Raw genomic sequence first — 14,148 nt, forward strand, 5'->3', positions numbered from 1 at the left:
CTAACTTATTTTAATACGTTAAATGTGCAATGAATTTTTTCACCATGATAAAAAAAATCTGCTCATCCACTTTGAGATGGAATAATTGGTAATCTCAAATAATTAGCAAAATTAATCTGAAAGATTGACGGATGACAGGTTTAAATCTCAGGACACCAACACAGGTGGGCAAGAAACATTTTTCTATAACAACTTAATTTCTATTTTGGTTACACAGCTTTCAGGTAATCTTTCCAGCCCCTTTGGGCCAATCGCCCCGCCCCGCCCCACCCTCGGGAGTCACAGTGGGCAGGCTCTGTTTTAGCTCACTTGCCTTAGCAGGACCGGGTTGGGTAACGCCAGGCTTTCCAAGCAGGGTGGGCCGGCAACTACTCTCAGCCTCGGCTCTGAATTAATTCCCCCCACTTGGGCGGTAGCACGTGAACCGTCCACGCGATTCCGGCTTTTCTCGGGAGGCTGTCAGCCCCGCCCACCCACCTCTCAGCTCCCGCGCTGTTGGCTGCGCAGCTTCCAGGTGTCCGCTCTTCTGGTGAGACGGGGTCGGGAGACGCTCTCCTCAGCTCCTTGCCTGGGTGGGCAAGTCAGGCTCTAGGGCCAGCAGAAATCCTCGTTTAAGGGTCCCACCGAGTTCCCCGGTCAGAGTGCGGCAGCTGAGCAGGGCGGCTGCTTGGGACTACTGCTCGGGCGCTACAGGTACGAACTCAGCCCAGGTCCAAGTGCTGGTTGTTGCCAGTCCCTCGGCCCCTTCTCGGTCACAGGCAGGTTCCCACCGGGCAAGCCCTGTGGGGCGAGACTGGAGTAGGGGCTCCCACACAGTGACCCACAGTGCTGGGCGAGCTGGCTTCTCCCCCCAAGCCCGCCCTTTTCGCACTGGAGGACCCGGAGGCTCAGGGGAGACGACCGTGTGGGGCTGCGCTGGCCTGGGGGAGGGGCAGTGTGGTGTGTGTAGCCGCTTCTCTGACCTTTCTATGCCGTCTGTCTTGGTCTCTGCTGTGCAGAGGGTGCTTCCGCCTCACCCTTCACCCCCGCGTTCTAGGCTGCTCTCAGTGGTGTCCAGTTAACCAATGGTCGTTGGTTGTTCCTGAGAGGGTGAGCGAAGTCGGAGTGACGTGTGACGCCAACTTGGTGACGTCACCCTTAGTCTCCGATTTCAGCCTCCACGTGCTGGAGTGGAAACTTAGCCTTAGTCACACAAGGCTTGTGAGTTTCCCAGAACTACAAGGAGAGAACCGTGAACGGAGATAGGTTTGGGAGAATACCAGCTGGCAGGGGTTTTCATCAGAATTGCTCCTATGTTGTAGGGGGTCTTACACAGTGCCAGGGCTGGGGGGAGGGTTTCAGAATCAGTTTCTGGTCATTTTTCTTAGCCATCAGCTGAGATAGTTATTTGTCCCATCTGCTCCTTAGTCGTTGGCTCAGAACCATCCTCATTTCTGTCCACAAGACCCGTCAGATGGAGCAGCTCTTATCTCTGCTCCTTCCAGGTTCCCCTGGAGCTTATGGGAATTGTTTTGTTGCCGCTTCATTATTTTGCATCACGGGAAACGGGTTTTACCCAGTTTTCCATATATTTCTGTTACCGAATTAGGTCGTCTGGACCCCCACTTGGGCCCTAGCCCGGCCAAGGCCCCCCTGCCTCAGGGAGAAGGTTCTTTTTCTGTTCAGGTTCTGACAGCCAAAAACTAAACCCAAGCTGAGATCGAAGCTGAGGGCAATTATGCTTGAGGGCAAACATAATTGAGTGGCCTGAGGATGGAGAAGCGGGAACTTAGGTCGCCAACCAACTTCTCACCTGGGTGATGGTTAAGACAAGATTTTAAGGGCAAGGTTAATGAGAGGGAGTCATATACATTGATTTTTCTGGGAATAGGTGGGGTTCTTCCTGGAACTGGGGTGCCACCTCTTTTCTGCCCTTGTATGGTCCTTTGGCATTTGGGTCTGAAGCAGGTCAAACCATCATGGTGAGGACAGGCAGAGATCTTACGATTACAGTGAGATGCTAATGAGCTGCAGGGCAACCTTTGTCCCACTTTTGAAGCTGAATAAGTTTCACCAGTTTTCTTGCGGATGGACTCTCTTGTTCTTGTCCTGTGAACACAGCTAGAGGATATGCTTTTCTGCAAGTTTACTTGTTTCTGGGGCAACAACTTTGGTAACACTTCCATGCAGGACCAGCTACATAATTCTTAGGGCCCAATACAAAATGATGAATTCAATTTTGATACCATTTAAATAGCACGGTTTTAATTTTTAACATTTTATTTTGGGATAATTTTGGATTTACAGAAGAGTTGCAAAAATAGTACAGAGAGTTTCCATACATCCTTCACCCAGCTTCCCCTAATGTTAACAGCTTACGTAAATGTGATACAGTTATCAAAACTCACAAATTAACATTGGTACAATGCTATTAACTCCAGACTTTATTTGTATTTCACCAGGCTTTCCGTTAAAATTCTTTTTTGCTTCCAGGAGTCAATCCAAGATTGACTTTTTTAAAATTTTATTTAATTCTCTTGTCTCCTTAGTCTCCTCCCATCTGTGGCAGTTCTCAGTCTTTCTGTTCTTCCTGACCATGACACTTTTGAGGAGTACTGGTCAGTCATTTTGTAGAATGTCCCTCAATTTGAGTTTGTCTGATGTGTTCTCATGATTGGACTGAGGTTTTGCATTCTTGGGAAGAACACCCCAGACATGATGTGCTCTTCTCAGTATCACAGCCTTTTGAATTTTTCAGTGAAACAGCTATAAGAAGGTTCAGTGGTTTTCCCCAAATCATAGAGCTGCTAGTGCCAAAGCCAGGGCTAGACCTCAAGTCTCACTTTTGTGCTAGGATTGTTAGTACAAACCTGTAAATCCTTTCATGTATTTTTCAATACTACTGAATTATTCAGCAGTTGCCTTCTAGGATTGTGACTGCAGAGTCCTTGTTTGGCCCCTGCACAATGAAGTAGGGGAAAGGGGAGACTGGACAATCAATGGACAGAAATCCTACAAGAAAAATGGTACAGTTGACCCTTGAACAACTGGGGGTTAGGGGCTCTGACCCTCTGCAAAGTTAAAAACCCATGTATAATTTATAGTTGGCTCTCTCCGTATACCTGGTTCCTCTGTACATGCAGTTCCTCCAAATCTGAGGTATCGTATCTGCGGATTCAACCAACCGTGGATTGTGTAGTACTGTAGTATTTACTATTGGGAAAAATCCACGCATAAGTGGACCCGCACAGCTCAGACTTGGGTTGTTCAAGGGTCAGCTGTACTTTCAAATGCTGGGAAGTTGAACACTTGCTCAGTGTCCCTGACACTTCATGGACGGCAGGGGTGATGGTCACCACGTAGTGAGCCCCAGCTGTGTGCCAGGTCTCAACTCAGCATCACCACCTCCCCCTTCTAGAATCTCTGCTTTGCAGAAGAGAAGCTGAGAACCACATTTCCCAGAACCCCTGTCTCAGTATAGTTCTGGTTTAGAGTTTGTTGATGAGAGGAACTGGCCTGAAGTTTGAAGGTAGAAGAAAAGAAGCCGTTTTTCTCCACAGCTGGGACATATGGGCAGACTGAGATTTACAGAAGCTTCCTGAAGAACTCATGAGAATCACAAACTTCACCGCTGCAGACGCGTCAGTGTAGGGTTGGGGATTTTCAGAGATTCTTCATCAGCTTCCCAGTAATCTTGTGAGAATTTTCCACCTTGGTGCTTCAAGCTGAGGTCTCCAGTGTCTGTTTCCTTGATCTTTGGTGGCACTGTCTTTGACCTTGTCTTTCCTACCTCTTTTAACAGTCCTGTAAACCACTAATTCCTGAACTTCTTGATGGCAAAGGTTGTGTCATCAGTGCCTAACATAGTAGTCTGGGATTAGTAGGTGCCCAATAAACAAAGGCATTCCTCGTTCACCTTGTCTTACTATGCTTGAAATTCTACCATTAGTTTGATTTCTTTGGTTTGAGCCTAATTTGACCTTTCCCCTTGTTACGGTACAAGTTCTGTCTATTCGTCTTCTGTGCCTTCATGTAGCTGAACTTGTTAAATCCATTCCTCAAAGTTGGTTTGATTTGGAGTGTGAGAGAGCATGAGGACTTCTTAGTCTTGAGACTTCTATGCAGAGATAAATGTGCAGTAAGGGTTGCAGCATCCTCTGTAACAAGATAAAAAATTAGAAACAATGTGTTAAAGAATAATTTTTTAAAAGGTAAAATATGCCTCATGTACAGATATAAAAGGAACACGTTAGAGATTTTATTAACTCATTACTAATGAGGGAACTCGTTAGATGTCACAACCATTTTAAAGGACAATCCAAAGAACAGACACATTTACAGATTAGAAATATTGAAATTAAAGTGCAAATGAAGAAAAAATTGGCTTTTCCCATAACTGGGGAGGAAAGTCAATTGAATCTTCACCAGACAATTTATTTGCACGTCTATAGATAAGAATTATTTTGCATTGCTATCAGTTATATACAATTTATAGAATGGAAAATCAGAATCAGATAACCAAGAGCAGTGTTCTCTAAACAATGTACAGTTTTCCACTGAAGCACAAAATTTTCCCTATGAGTGTAAGTATCCATTAATAGATAATGGTAACATAAATTAAGAAACTGCTACTACAGTGGGAAAAATGTGCATCCATTAAAAAGAATGTGGCAAATACTAATGTGAAAAGCAAGCCCTAGACTGAAAATATTCACAATACATGTGTCTGATAGAGGACTGGTATCCATTATATGTTAAAAATTCTATAAATTGATAACAAAACGATGAGCAACCCAATTTTAAAATGGGCAAAATTCTTGAATGGGCACTTCATAAAAGAAGATACAGGAATGGCCAATAAGCACGTGAAAAAGTGCTCAATATCACTGGTCATCAGGGAAATGCAAATTAAAATTGTGAGGCGATACCAGCATGCCTCCACCAGAATGGCTAACAATGCAAAGGACTGACAATGCAAAGTGCCGGAGAGGATTGGAACAATTGGAACTCCATACACTGTTGGTAGGAGTATAAAATGGTTTAGTCTCTGTGGAAAAATGCTTGGTAGTCTCTAATAAAGTTAAACATACACTACCTATGACCCAACAATTATAAGTATATTCTCAAGAGAAACGAGTGCACATGTCCACAGAAAAGTTTCTAAAAGAATGTTCATAGTAGCTTCATTCACAAGAGCCCCAAACTGAAAACAACCCCAATTGTAGTGGGAATACCACTCAGCAACAAAAACAAAAAAAACGCAAAACTACCGATATGTGCAAAAACATGGATGAATCTCAAAGGTATTATGTGGCATGAAAGAATCCAGACACAGAAGAATAGTTACTATATGAGTCCGTGAATGTGAAGTTTCATAGGAAAACTAATGCTTGGTGTTGGAAGTCTGAGTAGTGGTTACTTCTGTGGGCAGTGGTATTGACTTAAAGGGGTATGAGCGAATCCTTCTGAGGAGGTGGAAATTCTACATATTGATCTGGATGGTGGTCACACGAGGATATACAGTCCTCAAGCTGTACTTATGTGCATTTATTGTATATAAATCATTCCTCAACAAAGTACTATTGAAAAAAAGAATGCAGTCTACATAAACTGATTTAAAATTTGTCCTGACTCACAAAGACATATCTCTTAAGTTCAGACAGCAAGTCACAGAACAGTAAATGTAATGTAATTCTATTTGCATTATTAAAAACCATTTATGTGTGGTTATGGGTAATATGTGAATGCATCACAAAAGACTAAAGATACTTGTCTGGATGTTTACTGTGGCTTTTCTGGGCAGTGGATAAGAGTAGGTGTGGAGAGGCTTTATTGTTTGGATCATTTACAATGTAAATGTACGCATAATTTAAAAAGGCTAATTTTAATTCAAGTAATATTCACAGAGAATGGAATACGTGATCTAAAAGAAAAGTGCTGAAAGGGACCGTTATGCAGTTGGGACCAGGCTGGCCCTGAGATCTCAGCTGGACATATTTTCAGAAAAGGTTCCATTGGCAAATAGAGGGATTTTAGTCAGCTCTAAGTAAAACCAGCGCCAAAGATCTTCTGTGAATCCACTCTAGTACAAAAATACAGTTTGGGGTTTGGCCCTCTAGCATTGTGTCTTTCACACTGCAGGTCATTTCCCATCAGTGGTGGTGACGTCAGTTTAATGAGTTGGGACTAGCATTTTAAAAAAATGAAATAGAAAATATCAGAGGGCGGTATTATTTTGGAAAATGTTTGTCTTAGTTGGGAATCTATACTGTATTTAGGAACTGGGTTGCCATGTAAAATGTGGTTTCTTATTCAGGTCACAATTCAAAAAGATGTGGAATCTACTGGCTGTAGTAACTTTAGCTCTGCTCTGCTTAGTTCACTGCATTGACAAGTGCAGGGTGACTGGTTTTTCCCTTGACTTGTAATTTAGAGATTTGAGGGACAGTCCATGGGAGGGGGAATGACTTTCCCTCTGGCTACAAGGAGAGCACTAGCCTCCCTTCAATCTGAGTCACAAGTGATACCATCAGGGATGGTCTTTGGCATCCAGATCAGGCTTGGGAAGCAGGGGCTGGACCACAGTGGGTTGTGTTTAGTGGAATGAACTTCCTTGTTCTTACATTCCACCTGTCACATGACCCTTGAAATACTTGCTTTTTAATCCTTGAAATCCATGTTGTTTTAAACAAAAGCTATTTTAGATGTCTGTTTAAAGGAAATGCCAGCGTTCGAGATGTAGGCAACGGTAGGTTTCTTTTCTTTTCCCATCTCAAACACAGGAAGAGTGATGTGTGTGCACGCGCCCGTACACGTGTGTGAGAAAGCACGCGCGCGTGCGCCAGAGAGAGAGAGAGAGAGAGAGGAACATATATATGCATGCTCATGGTCCAGTATATCATCCTTATCCCTAAATGGCCAGATAAAGGCCCTGCCTAACAGATATCTGACTTGGACAGGACCGTTCAAGCCCAGCTTGAGGAGGCACTTGTACATTTGCATTGCTAACATAATCATTTCTGAAGGATGTTGATACTTCAAGTTTTTAATGGCACCATTTAAGTGAATTTCCAAGTAAGTCACTTTCTTAAAAGTGATGTTCCTGAAATAAAATGTACATTTTAGTGGATATCACTTTTCTCTATTAGCGCTTTTGTTTTCAAATTAATTGGTTTACTTAAGTGATGAATGATGTCTATTTAAGGAAGATATAACACATTGATGTGTTTTTGTGGTGCCTGACAATGCAGTATCCTGTACTTATACTTACTTACTGGGCTCCTAGAGTAATTATTGTTTTAACACCCTTTTGATCTGCCTAAAAATACTAATAAGAAAAGCTGTTACCAAATTTACAAACTGTGGGCTTGAGAACAGAAGTGTTCACATAGGCACACTTCCCAGCTTGTCAATTACTAAAGGATATTAACCAATTCATAGACCTTAGCATGTATCTGCGTATGCAGGTAGGTATTCTAATGTGTGATGGATGTGATACACAAGGCTATAGAATACTATTTGGGTCTGTTGGTGGGGGGCAGTGGGAGTCAAGCTTTGTTAGTTACTCTTATATTAAAGACTGATCCGTTTTTTCTCAGATGGGCCTGTGCTTTCTAGGTTATTACTCTAGAAAAGTGGTTTTCAAACTTCATTCTAAGAAACCCCAAGGGTTTCACAAATGTTTGATTAGAGTATCATTGAAAACAAAATTGAAAAAATTTAAACCTGTCATTAATGCAGTTATTGTTAATTTTCTTAGGTGTGATGATAGCATTGTGGTGGTGTAGATTGCATTTATTTTTGAGCGATGCCTACAGAAGTATTTAGGAGACGAGTTGATGTCTTCAAACCTACTTTCAAATGGTATAGGAAAAAGAAAAGATAGGGAAAAGAAAGTGTGCTAAAATGCTAATAATTATTGAATCTCAGTGGGAGTATGTGAATGTTGGTGCTGTTAGTCCTTCTGTAGGCTTGACAATTTTCGAAGTAAAAATTTGGGGAAGTATGTGTGTGTGTATATATGACACATATATATGTTATAATATGTATATGTGGAGAGAAAGAGTTAAAATATAGCAAAAGGAGAGTACTTGTTGGATCCAGGTGTAGGCTACATGGGTATTTGTTGCATCTTCAACTGTCTGAGATGCTGAGACAGATGTTTACCTGCAGAAGTTAATGCTGGAGTGCTCTTGTGGGGGAAGGAAAGCAGCAGGATTCAGCAGGGGGAGGAGTCAGTCACTACTAAGGCTTCAGCTCAAATCATGGGAGCTCTGCAGCTGGGATGGCCCTTGCCTGTTGTCTTCCCTGAGGCAAGGGGGTCAAGGCTTTATGCCTCCTCACCCACTGGTCATTGAATGTGAGCTACCCGCTGTTGGGGGTGTGACTTTGGGTGAGGTGGCTCTCTTTGGCTGAGGGCAGTTCCCAGATGGGGCCTCAGCAGAGAGCTGTCAGCCTCAAACACAGCAGCTGGGGGATGAGCGTGTCTGTCCTGAAGGCCAGGGCTGGGTGGCTCACCACAGCATCCACCACACCGCTTTTCTTTCTGGCATGTCAATTTGTTTATTGGAGTCACATTCTTTTTTTTTTTAATTAAAAATTTTTTTTTTGGCTGCGTTGGGTCTTCATTGCTGCGCGTGGGCTTTCTCTAGTTGCGGCGAACGGGGGCTGATCTTCGTTGTGGTGCACGGGCTTCTAATTGCAGTGGCTGCTCTTGTTGCGGAGCACGGGCTGTAGGTGTGTGGGCTTCAGTAGCTGTGGCACACGGGCTCAGTAGTTGTGGCTCGCGGGCTCTAGAGTGCAGGCTCAGTAGTTGTGGTGCACCGGCTTAGTTGCTCTGCAGCATGTGGGATTGTCCTGGACCAGGGCTTGAACCTGTGTCTCCTGCATTGGCAGGCAGATTCTTAACCACTGTGCCACCAGAGAAGTCCTGGATTTCGGCTTTTAAAACATGGATACACGAGGAGCTCCAAGATGGTGGAAGAGTAGGACGTGGAGATCACCGTCCTCCCCACAAGTACATCAGAAATACATCTACACGTGGAACAACTCCTACAGAACACCTACTGAACGCTGGCAGAAGACCTAAGACCTCCCAAAAGGCAAGAAACTCCCCACGTACCTGGGTAGGGCAAAAGAAAACAGAAAAAACAGACAAAAGAATACAGACGGGACCTGCACCAGTGGGAAGGAGCTGTGAAGGAGGAAAGGTTTCCACACACTAGGAAACCCCTTCGCGGGCGGAGACTGCGGGTGGTGGAGGGGAAGCTTCGGAGTCACGGAGGAGAGCGCAGCAACAGGGGTGCGGAGGGCAGAGCGGAGAGATTCCTGCACAGAGGATCGGTGCCGACCTGCACTCACCAGCCCGAGAGGCTTGTCTGCTCACCCGCTGGGGCAGGTGGGGGCTGGGAGCTGAGGCTCGGGCATCAGAGGTCAGGTCCCAGGGAAAGGACTGGGGTTGGCTGCGTGAACATAGCCTAAAGGGGGCTAATGCACCATGGCTAGCTGGGAGGGAGTCCAGGAAAAGGTCTGGAACTGCCGAAGAGGTAAGAGACTTTTTCTTGCCTCTTTGTTTCCTGGTGTGCGAGGAGAGGGGATTAAGAGCGGCCCTTAAAGGAGCTCCAGAGATGGGCACGAGCCGTGGCTATCAGCACGGATCCCAGAGACGGGCATGAGACGCTAAGGCTGCTACTGCAGCCACCAAGAAGCCTGTGTGTGAGCACAGGTCACTCTCCACACCTCCCCTCCTGGGAGCCTGTGCAACCTGCCACTGCCAGGGCCCCGTGATCCAGGGACAACTTCCCTGGAAGAATGGACAGCGTGCCTCAGGCTGGTGCAACGTCACGCCGGCCTCTACCACCTCAGGTGCGCCTCGCACTCTGTACCCCTCCCTCCCCCCGGCCTGAGTGAGCCAGAGCCCCCGAATCAGCTGCTACTTTAACCCCGTACTGTCTGAGCGAAGAACAGACGCCCTCAGGCGACCTACACACAGAGGCGGGGCCACATCCAAAGCTGAGCCCCGGGAGCTGTGCAAACAAAGGAGAGAAAGGGAAATCTCTCCCAGCAGCCTCAGAAGCAGCGGATTAAATCTCCATAGTCAACTTGATGTACCTGCATCTGTGGAATACATGAATAGACAACGAATCATCCCAAATTGAGGAGGGGGACTTTGGGAGCAACGATATATATATATATATTTTCCCCTTTTTCGCTTTTTGTGAGTGTGTATGCATATGCTTCTGTGGGTGATTTTGTCTGTATAACTTTGCTTTTACCATTTGTCCTAGGATTCTGTCTGTCCGTTCTTTTTAGTATAGTTTTCAGCGCTTGTTATAATTGGTGGATTTGTTTTTTGTCTTGGTTTTCTCCTCTTTCCTTCTTTTTTTTAATTACTTAAAATTTTTTTAATAATTATTTTTTGTTTTTATCTTAATACCTTTTATTTTATTTTATCTCCTTCCTCCCTCCCTCCCTCCCTCCCTCTCTCTCTTTCTCTCTTTCTCTCTTTCTCTCTTTCTCTCTTTCTCTCTTTCTTTTCTCCCTTTTATTCTGAGCCGTCTGGATGACAGACTCTTGGTGCTCCAGCCAGGCGTCAGGGCTGTGCCTCTGAGGTGGGAAAACCAAGTTCAGAACTTTGGTCCACCAGAGACCTCCCAGCTCCACGTAATATAAAATGGCGAAAATCTCCCAGAGATCTCTGTCTCAATGCCAAGACCCAGCTCTACTCAACAACCAGCAAGCTACAGTGCTGGACACGTTATGCCAAAACACTAGCAAGACAGGAGCACAACCTCACCCACTAGCAGAGAGGCTGCCTAAAATCATAGTAAGGTCACAGACACCGCAAAACACACCACCAGATGTGGGCCTGCCCACCAGAAAGACAAGATCCAGCCTCATCCACCAAAACACAGGCACTAGTCCCCTCCACCAGGAAGTCTACACAACCCACTGAACCAACCTTAGCCACTGGGGGCAGACACCAAAAACAAAGGGAACTACGAATCTGCAGCCTGTTAAAAGGAGACCCCAAACACAGTAACTTAAGCAAAATGAGAAGACAAAGAAACACACAGCAGATGAAGGAGCAAGGTAAAAACCCACCAGACCTAACAAATGAAGAGGAAATAGGTAGTCTACCTGAAAAAGAATTCAGAATAATGATAGTAAAGATGATCCAAAATCTTGGAAATAGAATGGAGAAAATACAAGAAACGTTTAACAAGGAACTAGAAAAACTAAAGAGCAAACAAACAGTGATGAACAACACAATAAATGAAATTTAAAATTCTCTAGAAGGGATCAATAGCAGAATAACTGAGGCAGAAGAACGGATAAGTGACCCGGAAGGTAAAATAGTGGAAATAACTACTGCAGAGCAGAATAAAGAATAAAGAATGAAAAGAATTGAGGACAGTCTCAGAGACCTCTGGGACAACACTAAATGCACCAACATTCAAATTATAGGGGTCCCAGAAGAAGAAGAGAAAAAGGAAGGGACTGAGAAAATATTTGAAGAGATTATAGTTGACAGCTTCCCTAATATGGGAAAGGAAATAGTTAATCACATCCAGGAAGCACAGAGAGTCCCATACAGGATAAATCCAAAGAGAAACACGCCAAGACACATATTAATCAAACTATCAAAAATTAAATACAAAGAAAAAATATTAAAAGCAGCAAGGGAAAAACAACAAATAACATACAAGGGAATCCCCATAAGGTTAGCAGCTGATCTTTTAGCAGAAACTCTGCAAGCCAGAAGGGAGTGGCAGGACATATTTAAAGTGATGAAAGGGAAAAACCTACAACCAAGATTACTCTATCCAGCAAGGATCTCATTCAGAATCAATGGAGAAATTAAAACCTTTACAGAAAGGCAAAAGCTAAGAGAATTCAGCACCACCAAACCAGCTTTACAACAAATGCTAAAGGAACTTCTCTAGGCAGGAAACATAAGAGAAGGAAAAGACCTACAATAACAATCCCAAAACAATTAAGAAAATGGTAATAGGAACATACATATCGATAATTACCTTAAATGTAAATGGATTAAATGCTCCAACCAAAGGACATAGACTGGCTGAATGGATACAAAAACAAGACCCGTACATATGCTGTGTACAGGAGACCCATTTCAGACCAGGGACACATACAGACTGAAAGTGAGGGGATGGAAAAAGATATTCCATGCAAATGGAAATGAAAAGAAAGCTGGAGTAGCAATTCTCATATCAGGCAAAATAGACTTTAAAACAAAGACTATTGCAAGAGACAAAGAAGGACACTACATAATGATCAAGGAATCGATCCAAGAAGAAGATATAACAATTATAAATATTTATGTGCCCAACATAGGAGCACCTCAATACATAAGGCAAATACTAACAGCCATAAAAGGGGAAATCAACAGTAAGACAATCATAGTAGGGGACTTTAACACCCCACTTTCACCGATGGACAGATCATCCAAAATGAAAATAAATAAGGAAACACAAGCTTTAAATGATACATTAAACAAGATGGATTTAATTGATATTTATAGGGCATTCCATCCAAAAACAACAGAATACACTTTCTTCTCAAGTGCTCATGGAACGTTCTCCAGGGTAGATCATATCTTGGGTCACAAGCCAAACCTTGGTAAATTTAAGAAAATTGAAATCGTATCAGGTATCTTTTCTGACCACAGTGCTATGAGACTATATATCAATTACAGGAAAATATCTCTAAAAAATACAAGCACATGGAAGCTAAACAGTACACTACTTAATAACCAAGAGATCACTGAAGAAATCAAAGAGGAAATCAAAAAATGCCTAGAAACAAATGACAATGAAAACATGACGACCCAAAACCTATGGGATGCAGCAAAAGCAGTTTGAAGAGGAAAGTTGATAGCAATGCAATACTACCTCAAGAAAGAAGAAACATCTCAAATAAACAACCTAACCTTACACCTAAAGCAATTGGAGAAAGAAGAATGAAAAACCCCCAAGTTAGCAGAAGGAAAGAAATCATAAAGATCAGATCAGAAATAAATGAAAAAGAAATGAAGGAAACGATAGCAAAGATCAATAAAACTAAAAGCTGGTTCTTTGAGAAGATAAACAAAATTGATAAACCATTAGCCAGATTCATCAAGAAAAAAAGGGAGAAGACTCAAGTCAGTAGAATTAGGTATTAAAAAGGGGAAGTAACAACTGACACTGCAGAAATACAAAGGATCGTGAGAGATTACTACAAGCAACTCTATGCCAATAAAATGGACAACCTGGAAGAAGTGGACAAATTCTTAGAAATGCACAACGTTCCATGACTGAGCCAGGAAGAAATAGAAAATATAAACAGACCAGTCGCAAGCACTGAAATTGAAACTGTGATTAAAAATCTTCCAACAAACAAAGGCCCAGGACCAGATGGCTTCACAGGCGAATTCTATCAAACATTTAGAGAAGAGCTAACACCTATCCTTCTCAAGCTCTTCCAAAATATAACAGAGGGAGGAACACTCCCAAACTCATTCTACAGGCCACCATCACCCTGATACCAAAACCAGACAAAGATGTCACAGAAACAAAGAAAACTACAGACCAATATCACTGATGAACATAGATACAAAAATCCTCAACAAAATACTAGCAAACAGAATCCAACAGCACATTAAAAGGATCATACACCATGATCAAGTGGGGTTTATCCCAGGAATGCAAGGATTTTTCAATATATGCAAATCAAGCAATGTGTTACACCATATTAACAAATTGAAGGAGGATAACCATATGATCATCTCAACAGATGCAGAGAAAACTTTTGACAAAATTCAACACCCACTTATGATAAAAACCCTCCAGAAAGTAGGCATAGGGGGAACTTTCCTCAGCATAATAAAGCCCATATATGACAAACCCACAGCAAACATCGTCCTCAATGGTGAAAAACTGAAACCATTTACACTAAGATCAGGAACAAGACAAGGTTGCCCACTCTCACCACTCTTATTCAACATAGTTTTGGAAGTTTTAGCCACAGCAATCAAAGAAGAAAAGGAAATAAAAGGAATCCAAATCGGAAAAGAAGTAAAGCTGTCACTGTTTGCAGATGACATGATACTATACATAGAGAATTCTAAAGATGCTACCAGAAAACTACTAGAACTAATCAATGAAT

The 14,148-nt window shown here is 43.0% G+C and overlaps 1 protein-coding gene across 1 annotated transcript in view; it reads left to right on the top strand.

Moving 5' to 3' along the window:
• Window positions 1-460: 460 nt before the first annotated feature.
• The window catches only part of RAI2 (retinoic acid induced 2), a 401,970-nt gene continuing 388,282 nt past the window's right edge, over window positions 461-14,148 (top strand). The window contains exon 1 of the mRNA XM_060292725.2: window positions 461-693. The gene's annotated coding sequence lies outside the window, so the exon portion shown is untranslated. The remainder of the gene's footprint in view (window positions 694-14,148) is intronic.

The sequence above is a fragment of the Globicephala melas genome, chromosome X (genome assembly GCF_963455315.2).
Source record: "Globicephala melas chromosome X, mGloMel1.2, whole genome shotgun sequence".
Lineage (NCBI taxonomy): Eukaryota > Metazoa > Chordata > Mammalia > Artiodactyla > Delphinidae > Globicephala > Globicephala melas.